Genomic DNA, 23,503 nt, shown 5'->3' on the forward strand with positions numbered 1-23,503 from the left:
GCGCCCAGCGCCCCACTGCCCCAGGCTCTCGCTTCTTCTCCCCGCCCCGTCCTTCCGCGTACGCGCTCGCTGTGGCTCCGCCCCCACCGCCCCTTCCACCAATCAGCGCTCTCGACGGCGCATCCCTAATGAGCCCGCGGAGGGGACCGCGGCGCCAAGCGGGGAGAGCTGCGCGGCTGCTCGGCAGCTACTGTCGCTGTCTCTCTCTCTCTCTCTTTGGTTGGCCTGCTGGGCTGTTTTCCTAGCTTGGGATGTCATTATGTTTTCTTTCCTTAAAGCATCCATATAAGGACTTGGCTCTCATGCGTTTCTGTGCTGGACAAAACTTTGCTGATTAGCAAACACTTCTAGAAAACAGAACAAAACGGGGTGGAGGGTGCTCCAGGAGCTGCACAAGTGATCTACACCGCTCTTCTCCCCTTGGCCCCAGCGGCCCTCCCCATGAGCGCGTCCCCGCAGCCCGGGCGCCCGACCTGGGGGTCCGCCAGTCTTTGCCCGGTGATGAGTGGACCCCAGCGCAGCCCAGGGCGGCCGCACCCAGCTGGGGAAGCCTCCGCGGCTGTGTTTGGAGAACAAAGACACACATCCGTTCTCCATGACCTCCGACTCCATATATAGAAAATTACCCAAACGGATGATTTACCGGGTGTCCTGAGTGTCCTAACTCAGGGCCCTCAGAAACCAGCTGCTGGCTGTAGGGCTGCAGGGGATTTGCCCTAAAGGGGAACACAGTTTCCCGCCCCCCAACCCCGCCCCCCCCCCCCAGAAATGCTCATCAGAGGGCTGGAGTCCGGGCCAAATTTGTGACCTTTGGACTTTGTGCAGCCTTTTCTGTTTTCTTTTTGTGCATTGTCCACGTATTTTTGTTTAAAACACGGACCAGACAATCTCATTAACAATCTACCACCACGCCCTGAAAAGTCCAGAAGCATCCGTGCACGCGGCGCTGTGTGACGAGTACTGCTTTGCCAGGCAGATTGTGAAAAATCTACCTGTCATATGATCCCCTGGCTTAATCAAAGGCTGCATTAATAATACTGGTGTCAGGCTATCTTTGCTACAGCGAGTAAACAGCGGAGGCTCCCAGAAAAGAACTGGTAAGTTCATGCTACATCTGGGTCAGCAGGTGAGGTCAGACACTCTCTGGGGTTTAACGAGGGTAAGCACAGTCAGTTTAGCATCAAGATGCTGGCACTGCCGTTTCCTTGCCGATGAGCCTGAGCACACTTGCACATTCTGTGTTCCCACTGTGCATCTCTAAGATGAAAACAGGCCCCGAACCGGGTCCTGCTTCCTGCAAGGATTCTGCTCGGGGCCATTATCCCTACTCTGCAGAGGAGCTTCCTACCACCCAGTGTCCCCCGACAGCACCACTCAGGCATCCCAGCTCTAAACAAACAAAGACAGGCCAGGGCTGTGCCATGTGGCTGCTCTGGCAAAGAGAGCACTTGATGGACAGCAGACATCAGGCTTGTCACCGGCTCCAGGAGTGAGGAAGGGGCCAGCTGTGGGTAGATGATGCAACTAGTCAGACACGGGATTATGGCTTGCCAGCGATGCTAGCTCAAGGGCACCCTGTGCAAGACAAACACCTTGGGGTAGGTCCAGATCAAGGCTTGTGCTTCACCAACAAGAGCATCTGACCTGTTGTAACAAGACAGGAAAGACATTGTCTCTGGGACGTTCAGGATCCCCCATGTTCGAATGCTACAAAATGGCTCTGTTGAACTTGGACATCTCAAAAGAAAAATGAAAGTAGCTTTCATATTTCAGCTGAGGAATTTATTTCATTGCTAGAATAAGTCTGTTTGCTTTTGTCCCGGTAAAAGAGAGATATATAAAAATCTCTAGCGATCATTGTCCACCACTGTGTGTGCTAATGCAACCAAATCCTCCAGATCAGCACATCTTGGGTAGGTATCAGGGCCCACTTTAATCTGACTCCAAACGATCCCTAGCAAATATTGGGAAAGAAAAGATGAGCTTAATAAAGGCTGGTGCCCAGATGATAGAGTGGGGAGGCTTGGAGAGAAGACCAAGAACTCAGAGACCCCTGATTATCCTGAGTTTCTTCCTGACTTAAGCACGATCCATCTGGGACTGAATTCAATAGCTACTGCTGCTTCTAAAAGAGGACCAGACTGGTCGGTGTGCATTCATATGGGTTGAACACAGGATTACAGAGCTCCTCTGAGTACCTGGCTCTGTGCTTGACATGCGGAAGCACAACATGATTACAACATGGCCCCTGACCTCCAGAAGTTCACAGCTGTGTGCTAGAGAAGCAAAGTGAATAGACAAATCTGATGTAGGTTTTACATAATGTTGAAGAAACATGTAAAAAAAATGCTCCATGAACAGAGATGAACGAAGAGTCGACCCTAACTGGAGAAGCCGAGGAGGAGGGAGCTTTGGGGTGAACTCTGGGGACGAGGAGACGTGTTCTGTGCAGACAGAGGAGGTGGGGTCCCAGGCTGTGGAAGAATAAGGTTATTGGGAACTTGGAACAAATACAATCTCATGATTGATTAATGAAAACTAAAGTTTGTACCAAGTCCCAAAAACACAGAAGGCAAAGGATTTGAGAATCCCAAGGATGATAACAGGGAGCTGTCCTTCTCGCCCTGGGCAGGAAGGGGAGACAGGCTTTTGTCAGGAAGGTAACTGGCAAACTCCGTGCCCTCCCACCTTGCTTTCCCTCCCTTCAGAGGGCTTTCAGGGATTGGGAGGATTCCCCCTCCTTTATTTCAAGCCCCACCATGAGAGCTGTGATGTCTGGGGGTCAGGATTCTACAGGAGGGAGCAGGGCAGCCCCAGCCGCAGGGAGGCCCCAGGAGCGGCTGTTCACAGAGTGGCCTGCGTCCCAGGGCGCCGAGCAGAAAGGATGTAGCTATGTCTGCTACACATGGTGGCCCAACAGTGAAGAACCTGCCTGCCAACTCAGGAGATGTGCGTTTGATTCCTGAGCTGGGAAGATCCTCTGGAAGAGGAAATGACAACCCACTCCAGTACTCTTGCCTGGAGAATTCCATGGACAGACGAGCCTGGCAGGCTACAGTCGTTGGGGTCACAAAGAGTGGAACGGGACTGAAAACAACAACAGATCAGGGTGGCCGGCATGAGATCTCTAAGTACCCCCAAAACAAGAGGCTGCTCTCCTGTGAGTGGGCTCCAGCCTGGTGGACTGGGGTTCTCTGGCCATAGTAACCTCAGAAGAAGACAAGATGGCTGTCCATGAGAGAAGGGGCCAGGCCGGGTCCGGAGAGCAAGGTCAGCTGGGCCAGGAGCAGATCAAATCCCTTATGATTATACAGTGGAAGTGAGAAATAGATTTAAGGGCCTAGATCTGATAGATAGAGTGCCTGATGAGCTATGGAATGAGGTTCGTGACATTGTACAGGAGACAGGGATCAAGACCATTCCCATAGAAAAGAAATGCAAAAAAGCAAAATGGCTGTCTGGGGAGGCCTTACAAATAGCTGTGAAAAGAAGAGAAGCGAAAAGCAAAGAGAAAAGGAAAGATACAAACATCTGAATGCAGAGTTCCAAAGAATAGCAAGAAGAGATAAGAAAGCCTTCTTCAGTGATTAATGCAAAGAAATAGAGGAAAACAACAGAATGGGAAAGACTAGGGATCTCTTCAAAAAAATCAGAGATACCAAAGGAACATTTCATGCAAAGATGAGCTCAATAAAGGACAGAAATGGTATGGACCTAACAGAAGCAGAAGATATTAAGAAGAGATGGCAAGAATACACAGAAGAACTGTACAAAAAAGATCTTCACGACCCAGATAATCACAATGGTGTGATCACTGTCCTAGAGCCAGACATCCTGGAATGTGAAGTCAAGTGGGCCTTAGAAAGCATCACTACGAACAAAGCTAGTGGAGGTGATGGAATTCCAGTTGAACTATTCCAAATCCTGAAAGATGATGCTGTGAAAGTGCTGCACTCAATATGCCAGCAAACTTGGAAAACTCAGCAGTGGCCACAGGACTGGAAAAGGTCAGTTTTCATTCCAATCCCAAAGAAAGGCAATTCCAAAGAATGCTCAAACTACCGCACAATTGCACTCATCTCACACGCTAGTAAAGTAATGCTCAAAATTCTCCAAGCCAGGCTTCAGCAATATGTGAACCGTGAACTTCCTGATGTGCAAGCTGGTTTTAGAAAAGGCAGAGGAACCAGAGATCAAATTGCCAACATCTGCTGGATCATAGAAAAAGCAAGAGCGTTCCAGAAAAACATCTATTTCTGCTTTATTGACTATGCCAAAGCCTTTGACTGTGTGGATCACAATAAACTGTAGAAAATTCTTCAAGATATGGGAATACCAGACCACCTGATCTGCCTCTTGAGAAATTTGTATGCAGGTCAGGAAGCAACAGTTAGAACTGGACATGGAACAACAGACTGGTTCCAAATAGGAAAAGGAGTTCGTCAAGGCTGTATATTGTCACCCTGTTTATTTAACTTATATGCAGAGTACATCATGGGAAACACTGGACTAGAAGAAACATAAACTGGAATCAAGATTGCCGGGAGAAATCTCAATAACCTCAGATATGCAGATGACACCACCCTTATGGCAGAAAGTGAAGAGGAACTCAAAAGCCTCTTGATGAAAGTGAAAGTGGAGAGTGAAAAAGTTGGCTTAAAGCTCAACATTCAGAAAATGAAGATCATGGCATTTGGTCCCACCACTTCATGGGAAATAGATAGGGAAACAGTGGAAACAGTGTCAGACTTTATTTTTCTGGGCTCCAAAATCACTACAGATGGTGACTGCAGCCATGAAATTAAAAGACGCTTACTCCTTGGAAGGAAAGTTATGACCAACCTAGAAAGCATATTCAAAAGCAGAGACATTACTTTGCCAACAAAGGTTCGTCTAGTCAAGGCTATGGTTTTTCCTGTGGTCATGTATGGATGTGAGAGTTGGACTGTGAAGAAGGCTGAGCGCTGAAGAATTGATGCCTTTGAACTCTGGTGTTGGAGAAGACTCCTGAGAGTCCCTTGGACTGCAAGGAGATCCAACCAGTCCATTCTGAAGGAGATCAGCCCTGGGATTTCTTTGGAAGGAATGATGCTAAAGCTGAAACTCTAGTACTTTGGCCACCTCATGCGAAGAGTTGACTCATTGGAAAAGACTCTGATGCTGGGAGGGATTGGGGGTAGGAGGAGAAGGGGACGACGGAGGATGAGATGGCTGGATGGCATCACTGACTCGATGGACATGAGTTTGAGTGAACTCCAGGAGCTGGTGATGGACAGGGAGGCCTGGTGTGCTGCGATTGATGGGGTCGCAAAGAGTCAGACACGACTGAGTGACTGATCTGATCTGATCTGATCTTGTCTCTCCTCTCCTCCTGCTCTGACCCTGAAAGGAATACTGTGGCTTCCAGTGGGATGGACACTCAAGCCAGGCAAAGAGAAGGTCTCAGTTTGATCAGCCCTTAGGTAGTGAGACACTAACTTCTTCGTCAGGTTTGAAACCTAAAGTGAACGTCGTCGTCTCTTGTTCAAGAAGGGGAAGAAAAGCCATGAAACCTGCCAGCCGCCTTCCACTGTTCACTTTTTGAACAAAGAATGGAAGGGGTGTGATGGCCCAAGCACAAGCCAGGTCTGTGCAACAGACCAGCTACAAGGGGTCTGCTCAGAGCCAAGTCAGCAATTCAGGGTCGAACTCCGAGATTCAGATTCGACCTGTGATCACCATGGAAGTCAGAAGCCCACCCACCAGGGTGGGGGGTGGCAGCGCTCTGCCTTCACTCTGAAGTGGACTAAATACCCCTACCTTGCAGACAAGGAGGACAGAGAAGGACAAGTCTCCCCTTAGACATTATGAGCACAGCCATCTCTGACATAGGCTGTGGTCCTAATTCACTCTCTGTGTAACCTAAAAACAGCAACGAAAATTCAAGTTGAGAATTTAAAGTGGTCTCATGGAGAAGGAAATGACAACTCACTCACTTGCCTGGAGAATACCATGGACAGAGGAGCCTGGTGGGCTACAGTCCATGGGGCCACTAAGAGTTGGACAGGACTGAGCGACTTCACTCACTATAGAGTGCTTACGAGGTACCAAGAGATTGTCATGGATTTTGTATTTATTGTGAATAATCATGAGATTTCTTTTATTATCCTCATTTACAGTTAATAAAGTTCAGAAGCAAAAAAATAAATAAAGTGGTCTCAGATGGTTCTTTGCTGTGGTAAGGAATCTGCCTTCCAACGCAGGAGATGCAGGTTCGATTCCTGGGTCAGGAAGATCCCCTGAAGGAGGAAATAGCAACCCACTCCAGTGTTCTTGCCTGGAGAATCCCATGGACAGAGGAGCCTGGTGGGCTACAGTTCATGGGGTCACAAGTCGGACATAACTTAGTGACTAAGTTACCACCACCGGTATTCTTGCCTGGAAAACTCCATGGACTGAGGAGCCTGGCAGGCTGTAGTCCATGCGGTCACAAAGAGTCGGACACAGCTGGGCAACTGAGCGCACACAGGCGGTTCTTAGCCCAGGGGCCTAACAGAAACCTCAGAAATGCTCTCTAGAGAAATCCATGTTAAACCCAGGAATCAAAGAATTCTTTGCATGCAGCTTCCAGGAGCTCACAGCCACTGAACAGGGACACGGCGGGGTCAGCAAAGTCAGCAAGACAGCCAACTATAGAATCAGCCGTGCGGACTTCGGCTCTTGGACTTAGCCAGGTGTTGGACATAAAATCAAATCTAATAAGTTTAAGGAAATAAAAGAAATGAAAATTTGATCAACAGGACTTCCCTGGTAGTCCAGTGGTTGAGAATCTGCCTGCCAGTTCAGGGTACACGGGTTTGATCCCTGGTCTGGGAAGATCCCACATGCTGTGAGGCAGCTAAGCCCGTGTGCTGTACAACTACTGAGCCTGTTCTCTGGAGCCCACTCTCCCCAACAAGAGAAGCCACTGCAATAAGAAGCCTGAGCACCGCGCCTAGAGAGTAGCCCCCGCTTGCCGCTACTAAAGAAAGGCTACAGGAAGCAGTGAAGATCCAGTGCAGCCCAAAATTAAATAAATACGTAAATATATATTTTTAAAAAGAAAATATGATTAACAAGCGAGAGACTCTAAAAACGAACAAAGTACTTCTGGAAATGAGATGATGCAGTCCTGGACACCAAACAGGTACAGCTGAATATAAACATCCTCTTTATCAGAGAGCAAATTCAACGTGGCTGTGGCGAGGTGTGCGTGATCTTAAGATGCCACAGTGAGAAGCGCTGCGTTGTGGAATGTACATCAGAAAGGGAAACATCTGGAATGACGTTCCTACTCGCTCTTCCGATTATGACTGTGTCAAAATCCTCCGAACCTCTAGAACTGGGGCTGACTTTGTCAAGGGGTATAGCTGGCAATGTCTGGGGACATTCTGGAGTCTCACAACTGGGGGTGACGGGAAGGCTGCTGCTGGCATCTCGAGGGCAGAGGCTGGGGGTGCTGGTGAATCTCTGCAGCACCCAGGACATCCCCACAGAGGATGACCCCATGCAGCACTCACCAGTGCCGAGGTGAGAAAGACCCCTCTGTGAAACTGTCTACCTTCCTCACAAGCTCATCACTGCAAAATCAGCAATCCACACAGGGAAACCAAAATGAGAAAGTGCTCTGTAAACTGTAAAGTGCCCGAAAGACGCTATTTGTTAAAATCCTAGAGTTCCACCCAGGAAGATCAATGACATGCCCGGGAAAGGAGGAGCCCCCCACTCCATGTTCTAGAATGCTGATCTGGAAGCTTGCTCCATCGGTCTGTGTCATCCGGCGTAGGGCACGGCCAGTCACCCCATCACCCGAACCAGAGATGAGCCCACCAGCACTGTGTCACGCGTGGGTTCCGTGTGCAGTGACTCCGACTTGCCGTGATACCGTCTCCACGGTGTTCCTGTCTCCCTCTTTTCCAGCTGTTCTCACCAGAGTGTGGTGCTTCCGAGCTCAAGGCCACGCCCCCTAAGTCATCTGCAGTCTGCCCACCGATGTGACCTTTTTAGAAGCAGAGCCCGAGGGGTGGGGAGTGTATTCTCCTGCACGAAGCACCTCTGCTCCTGGGCCCGCCGCGCTCACACCTGGGTGAATGGGAGCGTCCAGCCTCCGTGGGGCCACAGCCACTGCCAGGGCGTCCTTCCTGCCCTTCCCACCTCCTCAAGATTCAGCATTGCTCCGGGAGGCCTACTGAAAATCTGTGCCCCACAGGCGGTGCCAGGGCGCCCTCGCCAGGGTTCTCGTTTTCCTTACCTGCTAGATAACCACCGCTGACCTCTGTTAGCCTCTCACACCCACGTGGACACACTCAGGATGGCCACTGTGCACAGCACTCTGACACACTGGCCTAAAGGGATTTGGTGAGGAAGACCTGGGCCTGCATTATCATTCCATCTCTGTGATACACTGTGAACGCTATGAACCAGACACAGCGAACCCATTTACGAGGTGGAGACACAGGCCCAGGGAGGTGAACCGACCATCCAAACTTATACAACAGGACAAGAAGAATTCAGACAAGGTCTGTGTGTGCAGGTCCTCGCAGATTCACAGCACTACACTAGCTCCGTGTCAGAAGAAGCCACAGGAAGGGCTGGCCACCAGGGGAGACAGGCCAGGGTCGTCCTTTCCCTGGACACCCGCCCTTAACCGAGAAACGCCCCTGGGGCCGAGATTCCGGTGTCAGAGGGTCTCCCAGACCAGCTTTGGTGGCGGCCTCCAGGGACTTCCTTACGGCCTTGGGGACACACCGCACGTGTGTCCTTGGCGGCAGGACGCGTGCCCTGGGAGCAGGGAGGCCAGGTGTCCTTGTGAAAAGCCAGCTTACTCCTGAGGCCGTGGAGGGACGCCAGGGTGAGGCTCTGACCACGTGCGCGAGCCTGGGCAGGGCGTTTGAAACCATTACCGTACACGCGCTCACTGGGTCTTCTCTGATTTTCAGTTTTAAAGCGGGGAGGGGCGGCCTTGCGCTCACTGGGAGGGGCCGGCATCTGTAGCACTTCCGGGTTTGCGCTTCGCTGCGGTTTCCACGTGGCTATGGGCTGGGTCGCGTCCCCCCTAAAAACGTACGTTAAAAGTCTGACCCCCAGAACCTCAGACTGTGGCTTTGTGTGGAGAATAGGGTCACAGCACGTGTAACTGGGAAGACGAGGTCGTGCTGGAGCAGGGAGGGCCTCAAAAGAAGGGCCGCGTGGAGGCAGAGAGAGCGGAGGAGGCCGCAGGGACGCGGAGGCGGAGGCGGGAGCGGGGCGTCCCAGCCGGGAGTGAGGAGAGGCGGGGAGGTTCCGAGCGGCTGGGCCCTGCACCCCGACCTTGGCCTTCAGGCCTTCGGACCCGTCAGACAGCACGTGTCTGCCGTTGGAAGCTCTGGTTTGTGGGGAGGCAAACACACTCCCCATCCCACAAATCTGCAGTGACTTTCCTGACGAAGACGGTCAGTGGGGAGGCTCACGACCAAACGGAGAATTTGGACAGAAACGGTGTATGAGGAGACTGGGCTGTGAACAGAGGAATAAGGGGCTTTTTCTTGTCAACCCAAGCCCATACATAAACTAGAGAGGAACTTTGAAAGGAAGGGAGCTCAAAGGAAAGAGGAAACAGGTTAAAACTATAGCAGGAAGGATTTTTGTAATTTAAAAAGGAAAAAAAAAAAAAAACCAACACCCTCTAATAATAGAAAAGTTTCTCAAGACCTGGGTTGGGTACAAAGGAGAATGCAAATTCCTCGCCAGAATGTTTTTTAGCAAGAAATCTTTTTTTTTTTACTTTAAAAATTTTTTTATTTTTAACTGGAGGATAATTGCTTTACAATGCTGTGCTGGTTTCTGCTGTACATCAACCTGAATCAGCCACAGGTGCACGTATCTCCCCTCCCTGTTGAACCTCCCCCCGACCTCCCCCCACACCCCACCCCTCTACAGCCTTTCAGGCACGAAACATTTATATTAGCAATGAGAACTAGACAAGCACATCAAAAATATGCAGGGGCACTGAAAACAGAACAACAGAGCTTGAGGCTGCACAGCGTGTTGTGTCCTGTGGTCCATCCCTCACCCTCTTCATCAGAAGGACACAGGACCAGGCTGGGCGGTGGGGGAGGGCGTTCTTGGCAATATGGTGGGTTACATATACAGAGGGGATTTCCTGAGACACAGAAAACAAAGGGAAATTCCCCTTATTTTTTTTCAGAGCATGGCTGAGCCAACAGTGAGCAGGGGAAAACAAATTCAGACCAAGAATAAGAAAATGTTCTCCCAAGGTAAGTGGTGTTATGGGCGGCCTTTGTCCTGGAGCCTGTGACAATTCCTGTGGTCTAGACCTGAGGTCTTAACAGGATCTGGAGAATGGGTGGGACTCGGGGGGTGGGGGGAGGGTGGGGACTGCAGAAAGCCTGGGTCATGCAGGGCAGGTCAGACCCACCCTGAAGTCAGGACCCCATTGGGGCAGACTGTAAGGTGAGCTGGGAAATTCTCTCCCTGCAGGAGGAGAGATGCTTTTATAGGTGTGAGCGCTGGAAAGAGGAAGAGAAAAGAACTCTCCTCTCTGGTTTCTGAAGCTCCCACACATGACAGCTGAGGACAAAACATACACTCCGAGCGCAACCTGAAAAACTCCAAGCCAGAAACCTCCTTCTTAAAGATCCCAGTTCATAGCAGCGAAAGGGCCATGCGGAAGCAAATGTAAGTTTTCTGGAGGAACATTCTTCAAACATGTCTCAAAGCTTAATCACAGAGAAAATTGTAAGGAATATGAGCTCGCAGTCATCAGTTGCTAAATTCACGAGAAGATAGGTCACCAGGAGCAAGAGGGAGTAGAGATAACAAGCTGCAGAATCAGACAGTGTAGAGACTACAGGAACTGAAGCCTTTGTATAAATTATATAAAGTGTGTTTGCTTAATATGTTTAAAAAACAAAAGGGGGATTGAAGGCATTACAAGGAAATTAGAGATTATAAAATGATAAGGCAGATTTGTAAACAAAAGTAGAACTTTGCAAATAGAACTATAATAATGTAAATTTACAACAGATTTTATTTTCCTGGGCTCCAAAGTCACTGTGTACACTGGCTGCAGCCATGAAATTAAAAGACACTTGCTCCTTGGAAGGAAAGCTATGACAAACCTAGACGACGTGTTAAAAAGCAGAGGCGTCATTTTGTCAACAAAGGTCCATCTAGTCAAAGCTATGGTTTTTCCAGTAGTCATGTACGGATGTGAGATTTGGAACATAAAGAAAACTGAGCGCCGAAGAACTGATGCTTTTAAACTGTGGTGCTGGAGAAGACTCTTGAGAGTTCCCTGGACTGCAAGGAGATCAAATCAGTCAAACCTAAAGGAAATCAGGCCTGAATATTCATTGGAAGGACTGATACTGAAGCTCCAATATTTTGGCCACCCAGTGAGAGGAGCTGACTCATTGGAAAAGACCCTGATCCTGGGAAAGATTGAAGGCAGGAGGAGAAGAGGGCGGCAGAGGATGAGATGGTTGGATGGCATCACTGACTCAAAGGACATGAGTTTGAGCAAGCTCCAGGAGATGGTGAAGGACAGGGACATCCTTGCATGCTGCAGTCCATGGGTCGCAAAGACTTGGACATAACTTAGTGATTGAACAGCAACAACAATAAGATTAAACAATAGTGGACAAAGTCCAATCGAGAGTTGACAAAGGAAAAGTTAGATCTGCTGAAAATCGACAGAGTGCAGATCAGAGACACTTCTAGGTCAAGAACCTGAGAAAGTTCACGACCAGTGAAAATACCACATGGAGAGCTGAACACTCATGGCCAGCAAGGAAATAAAAATCAAGTTAGAAATGAAGTCTTGATTGAAAAAATAGCACAGCAGAAGGAGGGTGGTCAATTACAGCCTTTTAATGTCCTTGTACTTTTTCTGTATGTCAGTAAAGACGCAGATTACTTTTAGACTAAATTAAACATACGTGCTAAAATTTCTAGAGTAACCAATAAAAAAGTAAAAATTCACTGTGTCCAGTTGTCCATTGCTATCCATGAACCAGCTCCCAAGAACCCCTCGGATACCAGAATCCACAGATGCTCCGTCTCTTATATAAAATGCAGTGTTACCACTGCTGGGTCCAAGGTTGGTTGAATCCAAGGATGTGGAACCCAGGGAGATGGGAGAGCCAACTGTACCTGCTAAACTAATAGAGTCAAAAGTACAGAACAAGAAAATATTCCAGAAGGAAATATAGGAATTCAGAAAAAGCAGAATGAATGGAAAGCAGAAGCTGTTGGGAGTGGACACGTCTCTGCATTCCTCATCCATTCATGCTGGCCACACTCTTAACCCATTTCTCAGGGTTGTGTTTGCAGTGAGCAGTGTTGGGGGATGAGGTAGCGTTTTCCTCTAGGACAAAGAGCAAGCTTGCTGACCCCTTGTTGTAAACACAAGGTCCCCAAGCTCAGCGACGCTTGCCTGGGATGCAGGTTCACTGTGAGCACAGCGTCCATCTGGCCCCTGCAATGCCCCTTTGCGTGTTCGGGGGCAAAGGAAACCAGTGGAAATAGGTACTCATGCCACTTGAGTGAGGAAGTCCTTTCTCTCTGATCTGGAAGCTTGTGTCTTCCTCCAACATCCCTGAAATAGGAACATGCTAATTATTAGATTCTAAGTAGGCAGAGTCAAAACCTATACCTTTTGCATAAACTAAAAGTGTAGAAAGAAATGAATACATATCAAAAATTGCAATCAATGTGAATGGGCTGAACTCTCCAGTCAACAGACAAAAAAAGCCAAATTGTTTTAAAATAGATTTAGCTACAGAGATATTTCTAAAACAAGAGACACAGAAAACTTGAAATAAAAGAATGGGAAAGATATGTCATGCAAACACTAATAAAGGGAAAGATGATGAAGCAACATTAATGTCATACAAATGACAAGCATGTGAAGATATAAAAAAAGTCACTATATATTCAGAAGTTCCAGTTCACCAGGAAGACATAATAATACATATTATGCATGTACCACATAATAAAGCTTAAAAATATATTCATCAAAATTTGGCAGGATCAAGAAGAGAAATAGACAAGTCCATTATCATTTGGAGGAATGCCCAACACATGTCTCAATAAATGAAAAATCAAGCAGAGGAACAAAAATCTGTAAATATTTGAATAATTAAACAATACATTTAAGAAAGTTGACTTAAGGAACGAGTACATATATCCAGCCACTTCAGACTGTGCATTCTTTACAAGTTCACATGAAATATTTACAAAAAATTGACCACATTATAATCTAGGCACAAAGTATAAAGCAGTAATTAAGAATTAATTTCCAAAAAATAAAGTGAAAATTAATTTCACAAGTGCTTGTTACCACATAGATTGGTTTTTCTTATCATACCACAAGGATCAATTTTATTTCAGTAATAACCCCATAAGATTGGAAAACTTTTTAAATACAATTTAAATAGTATTCCCATGTATAGAAACTGATGATCTATCAGAGGCTTTGTGAAACAGCCATGTTTTGGCAAACATCTCAAAGCTATTCCCAGATCAGTGTCTCGGGCTGGCTTTCTTTTCCTACAAAGCCAAGTTCCTCACGCAGATCTGTGGGAACAGCCTGTTGTAAACACCTGAACTGAGCTCGGTCCTTCCCACCGTCTCCCCACACTCCCCCTCCTGCTCCTGGGCTCCAGCCACATGCCCTTCTCTGAGCTCCTAGGTGGGCCCCACTCCTGAGTGTCTCGAAGCCACTGCACAGCCACTAATCCCCATCTGGGCCACACGGTGACCCCCCCTCCCTCGCAAGGTTAGAGTCCACCTGCAGCTCTCATACCCAACACCTGTGCTTCAGGACGCTTTCCACGAACCCGAGAATCAGTCAGGCTCCTGATGAGATGCTCTCAAGGCAATGGCAGTTATCTAAATGATTTAGATTGGAATACTCAGCTGTATGCATGTGACCATTCGATTAATGCTTTTCTTCCCGATGGGCTTCCCTGCGGGCTCAGACAGTAAAGAATCTGCCTGCTGCTGCGAGAGACACAGGAGACCGGAGTTCAATCCCTGGGTCAGGAAGATCCCCTGGAAATGGCACATGCTCCAATATTCTTGCCTGGAGAAATTCCATGGACAAAGGAGCCTAGCGGGTTACAGTCTGTAGGGTTGCAGAGAGTCAGACACGACTGACGTGACTGAGCACGCACATGCGCCCAGGTGTGTGTGTGTGACCCTTTGATTAATGCTTTTCTTCCTGATGGACTGTAGACTCCACAAGGGCAGGAACTGTGTCTGTTTTGCAAACCACTAGCCTCAGTGCCTGTCGTGATGCCTGAACATGCAAAGCAAAAATTTGCTGAGTGGATAGACACGTGAATCGGCCAGTGGACTGCCAGGCAGAGAGCCACCGTGGCTTTTCAGCACAATGTGCTTTGTGATGTGGGACAGAGGAAAGAATGAGTGGACTCGGAGAGATCAGCTGCCCACCCCCTCCTCTCCCTCCCGCTTCCTCTCTTTCATCCAGTAATTAGCACATCACCTCCCGAAACTAGGGGCCAATCAGTTATATGCTGAGGAATATGACATCTACTTTCCCAAAAAAGAGAATTCTTTAGCAGGGAACAGATGTTAGGTTCACAATGGTACATCCTGAAGTTCAAAGCTGTGCACAGACCACACTCCTGAGCCAAGCCCCACCCCCATCTCCTGTGCCTGCCACCCCCTACCCCCAGCCCATGACATCACTGCTTCCGGTTATTCTTGTGACTATGCTTCCTTCCTGGGATAGCGGCGAGGGGCAGGCTGGTGACTTTTCAGGAAGTCTGAGTCTCTGATCCTGCCACCCTTCCCCGGGAGCAACTGCTTCAGCTCATCTCCCCGACTTCTCAGGAAGGATTAGACTGAAGTTGCAAGCATGAAAGCATATTGCAAAAGCATTATCACTTGGGAATATTTTAAACGGCGGTCTGGAAATGTGAAAACCCTGGGAATCTGTCATTTTCATGGAGGATTAACCTGACTGGGGGTGTGGTTTGTGTCTGCCAAAAGGTCGTTTGAAGTCCCAACCCGCAGAGCTATGAATGAGACTTTATTTGGAGATAGGGTCTTTGCAAGTGCAGTGAGGTCAAGATGCAGGCACAGCTGGACGACGGTTGCCCCTAAATCCAGTGTTGGGTGTCCTTGTAAGAGACACACTGTCGGAGAAGAACACCGTGCTGTGATGGAGACAGGGACTGGAGCAATGCGTCTCAACTCCAAGGGACACCAAGAACCGCCAGCACCGGCTGGTGGAGATGGGTTCACCAGAGCCTTCAGAGAGCAGAGCCCTGCCAACGCTGCGGAGGGGCTCGGGGGCACCGTGAGCGCTGGGGGCTTCGGGGTCACTTCTTTGGTACAAGCTCTGGTACCAGAAGCCCCCCTGGAGGCAGAATTAGGGTCCCTGAGAGCAGCACTGAGTCCCAGGCGACCCCACCCTCCCTGGTACTGCTGGTGAGCCAGGAGGGCGTGAACCAGTGATTCTCACTCAGGGGCTCAGCGTTTGAGCATTTTCATCTATCACCTTCAGTTTAGTTCAGTCGCTCAGTCATGTCCGATTCTTTGCCTCCTTGTCCATTGCCAACTCCCGGAGTTTACTCAAACTCATGTCCATTGAGTTGGTGATGGCATCCAACCATTTCATCCTCTGTCGTCCCCTTCTCCTCCTGCCCTCAATCTTTCCCAGCATCAGGGGCTTTTCCAGTGAGTCAGCTGTTCGCATCAGGTGACCAAAATATTGAAGCTTCAGCTTCAACATCAGTCCTTCCAATGAATATTCAGGACTGATTTCCTTTAGGATGGACTGGTTGGATCTCCTTGCAGTCTAAGGCACTCTCAAGAGTCTTCTCCAACACCACAGTTCAAAAGCATCAAGTCTTCGGTGCTCAGCTTTCTTTATAGTCTAACTCTCATATCCATACATGACTACTGGAAAAACCAAAGCTTTGACTAGACAGACCTTTGTTGGTAAAATGTCTCTGCTTTTGAATATGCTATTTAGGTTGGTCATAGCTTTTCTTCCAAGGAGCAAATGTCTTTTAATTTCATGGCTGCAGTCACCATCTGCAGTGATTTTGGAGCCCCCCCAAATAAAGTCTGTCACTGTTTCCACTGTTTCCTCATCTATTTGCCATGAAGTGATGGGACCAGATGCCATGATCTTAGTTTTCTCAATGTTGAGTTTTAAGGCAACTTTTTCACTCTCATCAAGAGGCTCTTTAGTTCTTCACTTTCTACCGTCTATCACCTTAACACAGCTGATTTCTAACCCTATTTCCTGGCTCCAATGCTCTCAGTAGCCCTGATCTCGGATTTATAGCTGTCTGCTGGATGGCTCCATCTGGATTCTCCAATCTGTGTTTATAAGACTTACTCCCACACCAGGGGCTTCCTTGGTGGCTCAGATGGTAATGAATCTGCCAGCAATGTGGGAGACCTGAGTGTGATCCCTGTGTGGGGAAGATCCCCTGGAGAAGGGCATGGCAACCCACTCCAGTATTCTTGTCTGGAGATTCCCATGGACAGAGGCGCCTGGAGGGCTACAGTCCGTGGGGTCACAAAGAGTTGGACACGACTGAGCAACTAACACTAAGGAACCCACCCCTGCCTCTCCTTGGGGCCCTTACCTTTGTGATGGCATCACCCGTCTCCGGCTCACAAAGCACGGACTCAGGACGGGGGTGCCAGGCAGCGGCACACGTTCACTCTTTCCTCTGCACCACACCTTGGCATCCCATCAACAGCCAGGCCTGCGGGATTCGCCTGTGCCATGGTGCAAAGGTTCACTTGCCCCTTGGGCATCTCTGCCCCCGGGTCTAAGCGCTCCTGTCCACCTCCTTCCCCAGCTTCACCCCCAGCCGTCCTTCACTAACAGACTCGGCCTCACGCTGCTCAGCCCCCACCTCCTGGGGCAGCAGTGCTAAGGGAACCAGCCCCATGCTGCCTCTCAGGACAGCCACCGCGCGTCTCCACCAGCCCTCAAGCCCCTCTCCCCCCAGCCCACCTGGACCAGCCAGCCTCTCCACAGCTGCCCTCAGGCCTGGGGCTGCTCCCCTTCCCTCTCCTGCCTCTCTGCCTGCAAGCATTCCCGACACCCTGTTTTTCTGTGCTGGTCTATTTTACTGATCAAATTCAACATTTATAAAATCAATGCACACCATTCATTCATGTGTGTGTGTGCATGTGTGTTTCTGTGTATGTGAACTTTGCCCCCTGATTTTACACGCTCAAAATACATAAATGAGCTTCCCTTTGCTCCTAGGAAAATGCTCAAAGCACAGGTGGGCACTCACGTGGTCACCCGGCAGGATTAGAAACCAAGGCTGTGCAAAGCCGGGGTGTACTCGCCCACCTCTGTCTGTCAAGGCCAAACTCAAACAGAACCTCTTGTTCACGGGTTTGCTTTCCACGGTGGAGAAGACGTCTTTCTTCTCGGAAACCCTCGGCGCTTTGGAACTCTCACGTCATCTGATGTTCCAGCTTGTGCTCTAGTTCCAGGCAGACCTCCGCTGACTGCGCTTCGCAGACACCGCGGTTCTCACACACCGCGGTCCGTGACCGCCCCACGCCCAGCGAGGCTGCCGGCGCCATTTCCCTCACCGCGTTTGCTCACTTTCAGGTCCCCGAGCCGCCTTTGGGTCATTCTCACAGCTTTCTCGAGCTTTTCATTGTCACTGCATTTGTTCTGGTGATCTCTGATCTCTGACGTCATTACTAAGACTAGCTGAAGGTCAGATGATGGCTGGCTGTTGTTAGCCATACGGTATTTTTAATTAAGATGTGTACTTTTTAAAGACATGATGCTACAGCACACTTAATAGACTACAGTGTGGTGTACACGCGACTTTTCTGAGCACTGGAACCAAACAGTGCACACCGCTGGCTTTGCAGGACACTCCTTTATTGCGGTGGTTGGGCTCCCCTGGTGGCTCAGCTGGTAAAGAATCCGCCTGCAGTGCAAGAGACCTGGGTTCGATCCCTGGGTTGGGAAGAACCCCGGAGAGGGGAATAGCTCCCCACTCCATATTCTGGCCTGGAGAACTCCATGGACGGTATAGTCTATGGGGTCGCAGACAAGTCGGACACAACTGAGCGACTTTCACTTTAACTGCACCCAGACGCGGAGTGTCTGCGGGGCTCCTGTGCGATCCTTCCCGAGATGATTGTACGCTTCTCATGTCACATACGCGGGGGGAAACCTTACAGAACTCCTCCAGCAGCTCCACTTTGAGGACAGCATCCCGCATGAAGCAGGTGGTGAGTAAGGGATTAGGGCTTGGGGCTGGACTGCAGACGCTGGGGTGGGGTGATGCTGGCAGAGTCCCCACCCCTGATCAGGCACATAGGCCGGGTCGAGGGTAAGTCAGGGCCAGGGGGACATCCCTGGTGATTGGTGCTCCCAGAAACTTGGGGTGGGAATTCCCTGGGGGTCCAGTGGTTAGGATTCTGCGTCCAATGCCGGGGGCGCTGGTTCAATCCCTGATCTGAGAACACAGGAGCCCTGTGTTCCTGCTAACTTCCCCAACAACAGGCCCCCAGCACGGGGTTCAGAACTGTGTGTCAGGCCCTCGTTGACAGTAGTGGTCACCATGAGGGCAGAAAGATGATGGTCTTTAAACTATTCTTGTTTTAAAAAGATCTCTGTTACCCTTGAAAGAATATCAGCCTCAAGGCTGAAACGTAATTCGGACTAGCACGATGGCAGATTTATATTCTACGAGGAAGATTCCGTCAACATCATGCTCGTTTGTTTTGCTGGGAATTACCCAAAACGCATGATTTACTCACTCCCCAGGCAGCCGAGCCAGATTTCCTTTCTCCTCTGTGGGAATGAGACAGGTTCCCCGGGCTTTCTATTTTGGGGTCCCCGCAGGAAGTCTTCCATCACTGTGTCCCTACTCACAGACACTGAATCAACACAACGCCCACTGTGCAGCAGGGACCAGGAGCCCGACAAGAAGGGAGATGCCCCTGCTGCCCAGAGGCGCTGGGGGGTAGAGGTGGGGGGAAGGGTCAGTGTGATTGTCCCCCTTCTGCCATCATCCCTCGAGGATCAAGACAAGATGACTTCTTTCTGCACCCGTGTCCCGCACGCCCACCCGCTTGCCGCAGACAGAGTCTTAACGCATCAGTGCTCCTGTAGAGCTGGGTGTCGGGGAACCTGACCCAGGCGTGTGAGCGTGGGTGATATCCCATGGGTCGGGGAGTGGAATGTGTTGGCCACATACTCACCCAGTTCCCTCCCTCTCTCTCTCCTTCCCTCTCTCTCTCTCTCTGATGTCTCAGCTAAAATTCTAAATGATGCTGACCCTCAGATCAATCTATAGAAAGAGCCACCTGCCTGCCACCCCGCTCCCCACGCCGAGGACTGGAGACGGTACGGCAGGACTCATCTTCGTTGGGCGGCTTCTTGAGGTGTGAGGAGGTGCATAAGCTGGGGAGGCTCAGGTTGGTTTGTGGCTAACCCTGGAGGAGGAAATCGTGACTCACTTCAGCATTCCTGCCTGGAGAACTCCATGGACAGAGGACCCTGGTGGGCTACAGTCCATAAGGTCCCGAAGAATCTGATAGGACCGAGTGACTAACACTTTGACTTTCAATCCCTGGACAGGTCGTCTGTTTGTCTGTTTCCAACACCTAAAACCAAGTCCCACGGGTGGCTCCGTGCAGAGGTCCCCTGCCTGCAGGGGCACCTAAAACCAAGTCCCACGGGTGGCTCCATGCAGAGGTCCCCTGCCTGCAGGAACTGCCCCTGCTGAGACCCCATTACAGACCCTCACCCACACCTCCTCCGAGAGCTGCGGACACCTGCCTCCCAGGAAGCATCAGTGCTTTGCTCAGGATCACGTTTTGGGTTAGAACCCAGACCTCTTGGCTCACTCTATTCCTTTCTCTGCTCTGTCTCAGAGCTACATCTTCTTATTTTCTTGGTGAACAGCAGACCATGTCTTCTTCTAATAGACCATCTGCAACCATTTGCGCAGCTCAGCAAGTACAGAAAAGTGTTGTATCGTGTGGGCAGTGATTCAAAGATTTTTTTTAAAACCAGATTATGCAATTATCTCAATGCACAGCCTTATGTAAGTGGGCCTGAAAAATGGGCCTTTGCAAGCAATCAAATGAGAGATGTACACTTGATTCACTGCCGTCGTATTTCTAAACCTTCGGGAGGAGTTGTGATGCCCGCTAGGCTACTTCTCTGCTCAGTGAGAACCCTTTATCAATAGGAGACAGTTCTTCCCAGAATGACAAAAGGAATCCAAGGAAAAGTATGAATGCTTTAATCTTACGGAAGGGAGAAGACAAATGTCGTCCTCGAAGCCCTTCACACTGTCACTTTGAAATCCTGGTGACAGCAGATGTGCCAGCAGTCACTCAGCTCGCTTAGAATCCGTAGAGATGCCGACGACCCTTACTCAGGGTTCTTAAAGGTCATGTCTTACTGGCCGGTGGAATGATGACGTCACGTATGCAGTGATGTGTAGTTTCAGGGGCGTGAAAGTGCGGCTGTCAGCAGGTGAGTACATCCTGAGAACTTGCTCCCTGGTCCTATTGGAAAGCACTCTCTCCCGAGGAACCCACATGTGAGCTGATGCTCTGTGTTATCTCGGGCACCCGCGTTACCTCAGGCCAGACCAGTCCTCACCGTCCTGCTCCGAGTGCTGACAAGGCGCCGATTTCAGGGGCAGGAGGCCTTTTGAAGGCATGTTCTCGTGACTGCTACACTTTCACTAGCGTGCATGTACGCTAAGTCGCTTCAGTCGTGTCAGACTCTTTGCAACCCAAAGGACGGCAGCCTGCCAGGCTCCTCTGTCCATGGAATGCCATGTAAGAACACTGGAGGGGGGTGCTGTGCCCGCCTCCAGGGGGTCTTCCCAGCCCAGGGATCGCGCTTGCGTCTCACTGCCTCCGCACAGGCAGGCGGGCTCTTCACCACTAGCGCCGCCTGCGAGGGCCCACTTTCACCAGATTTTCGTTAATTGCTGCTGCTGGGTTTTCAAGACCACTGGTGCTAAAAGACTTTAAGAATGGTTAAAGGTTACGATAGAGACTCCAGAAGAATACTGCCCTTGGAACACCTTCTCTACACGGAACATAGAAGTTGGAGGGCTAGCGAGCGCTGCGGACTGCCCCAGAGAGAAACTCGGAAAAGTGCTGGTAGCAAAGGCCATTTGGGGTATTACATCCTTTCATCTCTACTTGCTATTTTTAAAAAACCGTCTGGCCAGAAACTTATTATTATGTGCATTTTACATTCCAATTTTCTTCCCAACTTCAAGAATGTTTTACAGCTAACTCATCTTGGGAGATTCACACCAACTGGGGTTACTCGTAGGACGGTTGAAAAGGCTTGGTCTTCAACATATGAGACATTAGTTTGCTTTCCTTTCAACATAACCAGATGGAGTTTAACCCTCTTCACCTTGTAATCTTTGAGGAACTTGGCCAAAGGCACCGGAGATGGCTTTCAGACAATGCAGCCGTCATCCTGACACCGTTTCTTGACTTAACCGAGTTCTCCCCTCTCTGCTCCTGACGACCTGCTTCACATCCTTGATAAGCAGCCCGCCCCCGTGGCGGAAGGTGGTCACCCAATAATGCACTAGGCACCTTATTCTGAACCCCGGAGCGGCCGCTCAGCTCGGGGTCAGAGCACGGTCCGCTGGCGCCTGGAGCTGCTCCGGGGTTTTCCAGCCCCATCGCGGTCCCTGTCCTGGTCAGTGGAGACCATGGTCACTGCCTTTGATTAAACAGGTAAGCACTGTGCTTACACTCTCCTTCCGTGGGCCACACGAGGCACTCACAGTACACCAGCCTCCCCAAGGATACACAGGCCTCCGAGGCCTTGGTTACACCTGCTCCCACAGGGCTGCGTGTGGCCAGGACAGTGGGCAGTGGGGCTCCATTCCCCAGAACCTGCCACCATGCTGTTCACTCTCCACTCTTTTCTCCAAAGGCTTTTCTGAGGAGGTAAGTCATTCCCATCAAATCAGCAGGCCCAGTTTTGGTCTGAGCTCCAATCCAGCCAGGCCCCTCTGTTCCTGAATCAGGCAAGAGAACAGAATCCATGTTGTCATCAGCACCGGAAAGGCTGGAAGGCCTTGCATCAACCACCTTCTCTTCCTAGAGAAACACAGATGTTTTCCCGGATTTCCTATTAATAGCCAGGCGTGCAGAATATAGAACGACCCAACCTTGCAGAGATTTCCCATGGCTTGATGAAAATAGCTAATGGCATTTTATTTGTGATTCTTGGTTCATATTTATGAACTAAATGGAGAAAGAAATGATAAATGACATTAGATCTAAGAGGCGCTATGCAACTTCCTCGTTTATAGTAAGAACAGAAACAAATGGAGTGGCACCAAACAGAAACACATTTTCAAATGCTTACTATTGTGGATTGTAATGCTTTGCCAAATTCATGAATAGTCTCAATCTGTGTCACACAGACATCCTCCCCACCAGTCACTGGGACACTGAGCAGAACCCTCGTAGGAAAAAATCTATTGTGAAATGAGGTTGTATTTTTATAAATTGAATTATTCTTCAACCATATTAGTCAAGTTTTCAAAAACACTTCCCCATACTCAGGGGTAAAAAAGGTTGTTAATATCCTCTAATTTAGCAAGTGTTTGCCTCCAAACTACTAAAAGGGAAAAAAGAGTTAATCATAGAAAATAACGCACCCACTACTGTATTTCACTCTCCTGAAAACTAGATGTTTTTCTGCAGATGTTACAGAACTGCAATGAGGATCGCCACAAGCTTCACACCGCGTGCTGAACGTGGAAGCGGCACCCTTGCTGGCTGTGCGAAGTGCGACAGAGCCGCGTCCCGTCTGTGAGCCCTGGGAGTCACAGCATGCCTTCGTGCAGATGCAGGCCTTTGCACACTCACAGACCTCACGGACACAGGAGGTGGGAAGAGGTGCGGCGGTGAGGCTGAGGTTAGGGTGGGACCAGCAGCCGGGTTCTGCGTTTACGACCTTAGACGGCTCGCTTCCTCACGCGCGGCCTTGCAGCCTCTGTGAAGTCACGGTGTTTTACTGGATGAGCTCAGAGATCATTCTGCACACATCATGACCAAAGAATCTCATTTTCTTAAGAGAGGAAATCACCGGAATTGGTGAAGTGCGGTCCGTCAGGATGTTTCCCCGATGGACCTTCTTCCGCATGGCTTTTCCTCTCCACGTCGCCGAGAGCCACATGCAGGGGTAGGAGGGCGGGCAGAGCTGCGGCGGACGCCGACGCCGCGGGGCGCGGAGCGCAGGGGCAGGCTCCACACCTTCTGCTCTGCGTGTGTCGCCCTGTGACTCGGACATGTGGTCAGAGACCCTCAGACCTACGAGCGCCAGAGCCCAGTCCCTCCAGGCCGTCCGCCTGCAGGGGGTCAGCGCAGGGCTGGAGAGGCAGTCCCTCCCAGAAGAGGGCAAGTCCAGGGGTGACGTCACTTATTTCCCCCAGCCAGCACTGCTCTC

The 23,503-nt window shown here is 49.9% G+C and overlaps 1 protein-coding gene and 1 long non-coding RNA gene across 5 annotated transcripts in view; one reads left to right on the plus strand and one right to left on the minus strand.

The window, feature by feature from the left end:
• The window catches only part of RPS6KA2 (ribosomal protein S6 kinase A2), a 334,507-nt gene that overhangs the window by 158,334 nt on the left and 152,670 nt on the right, over positions 1–23,503 (minus strand). The window lies entirely within an intron of this gene.
• LOC133254295 (uncharacterized) lies at positions 6,663–14,034 on the plus strand. The gene is made up of 3 exons (XR_009738640.1): positions 6,663–9,081; positions 10,205–10,274; positions 10,498–14,034. It is a non-coding gene; the product is annotated as an uncharacterized LOC133254295 (long non-coding RNA).

The sequence above is a fragment of the Bos javanicus genome, chromosome 9 (assembly GCF_032452875.1).
Source record: "Bos javanicus breed banteng chromosome 9, ARS-OSU_banteng_1.0, whole genome shotgun sequence".
NCBI lineage: Eukaryota > Metazoa > Chordata > Mammalia > Artiodactyla > Bovidae > Bos > Bos javanicus.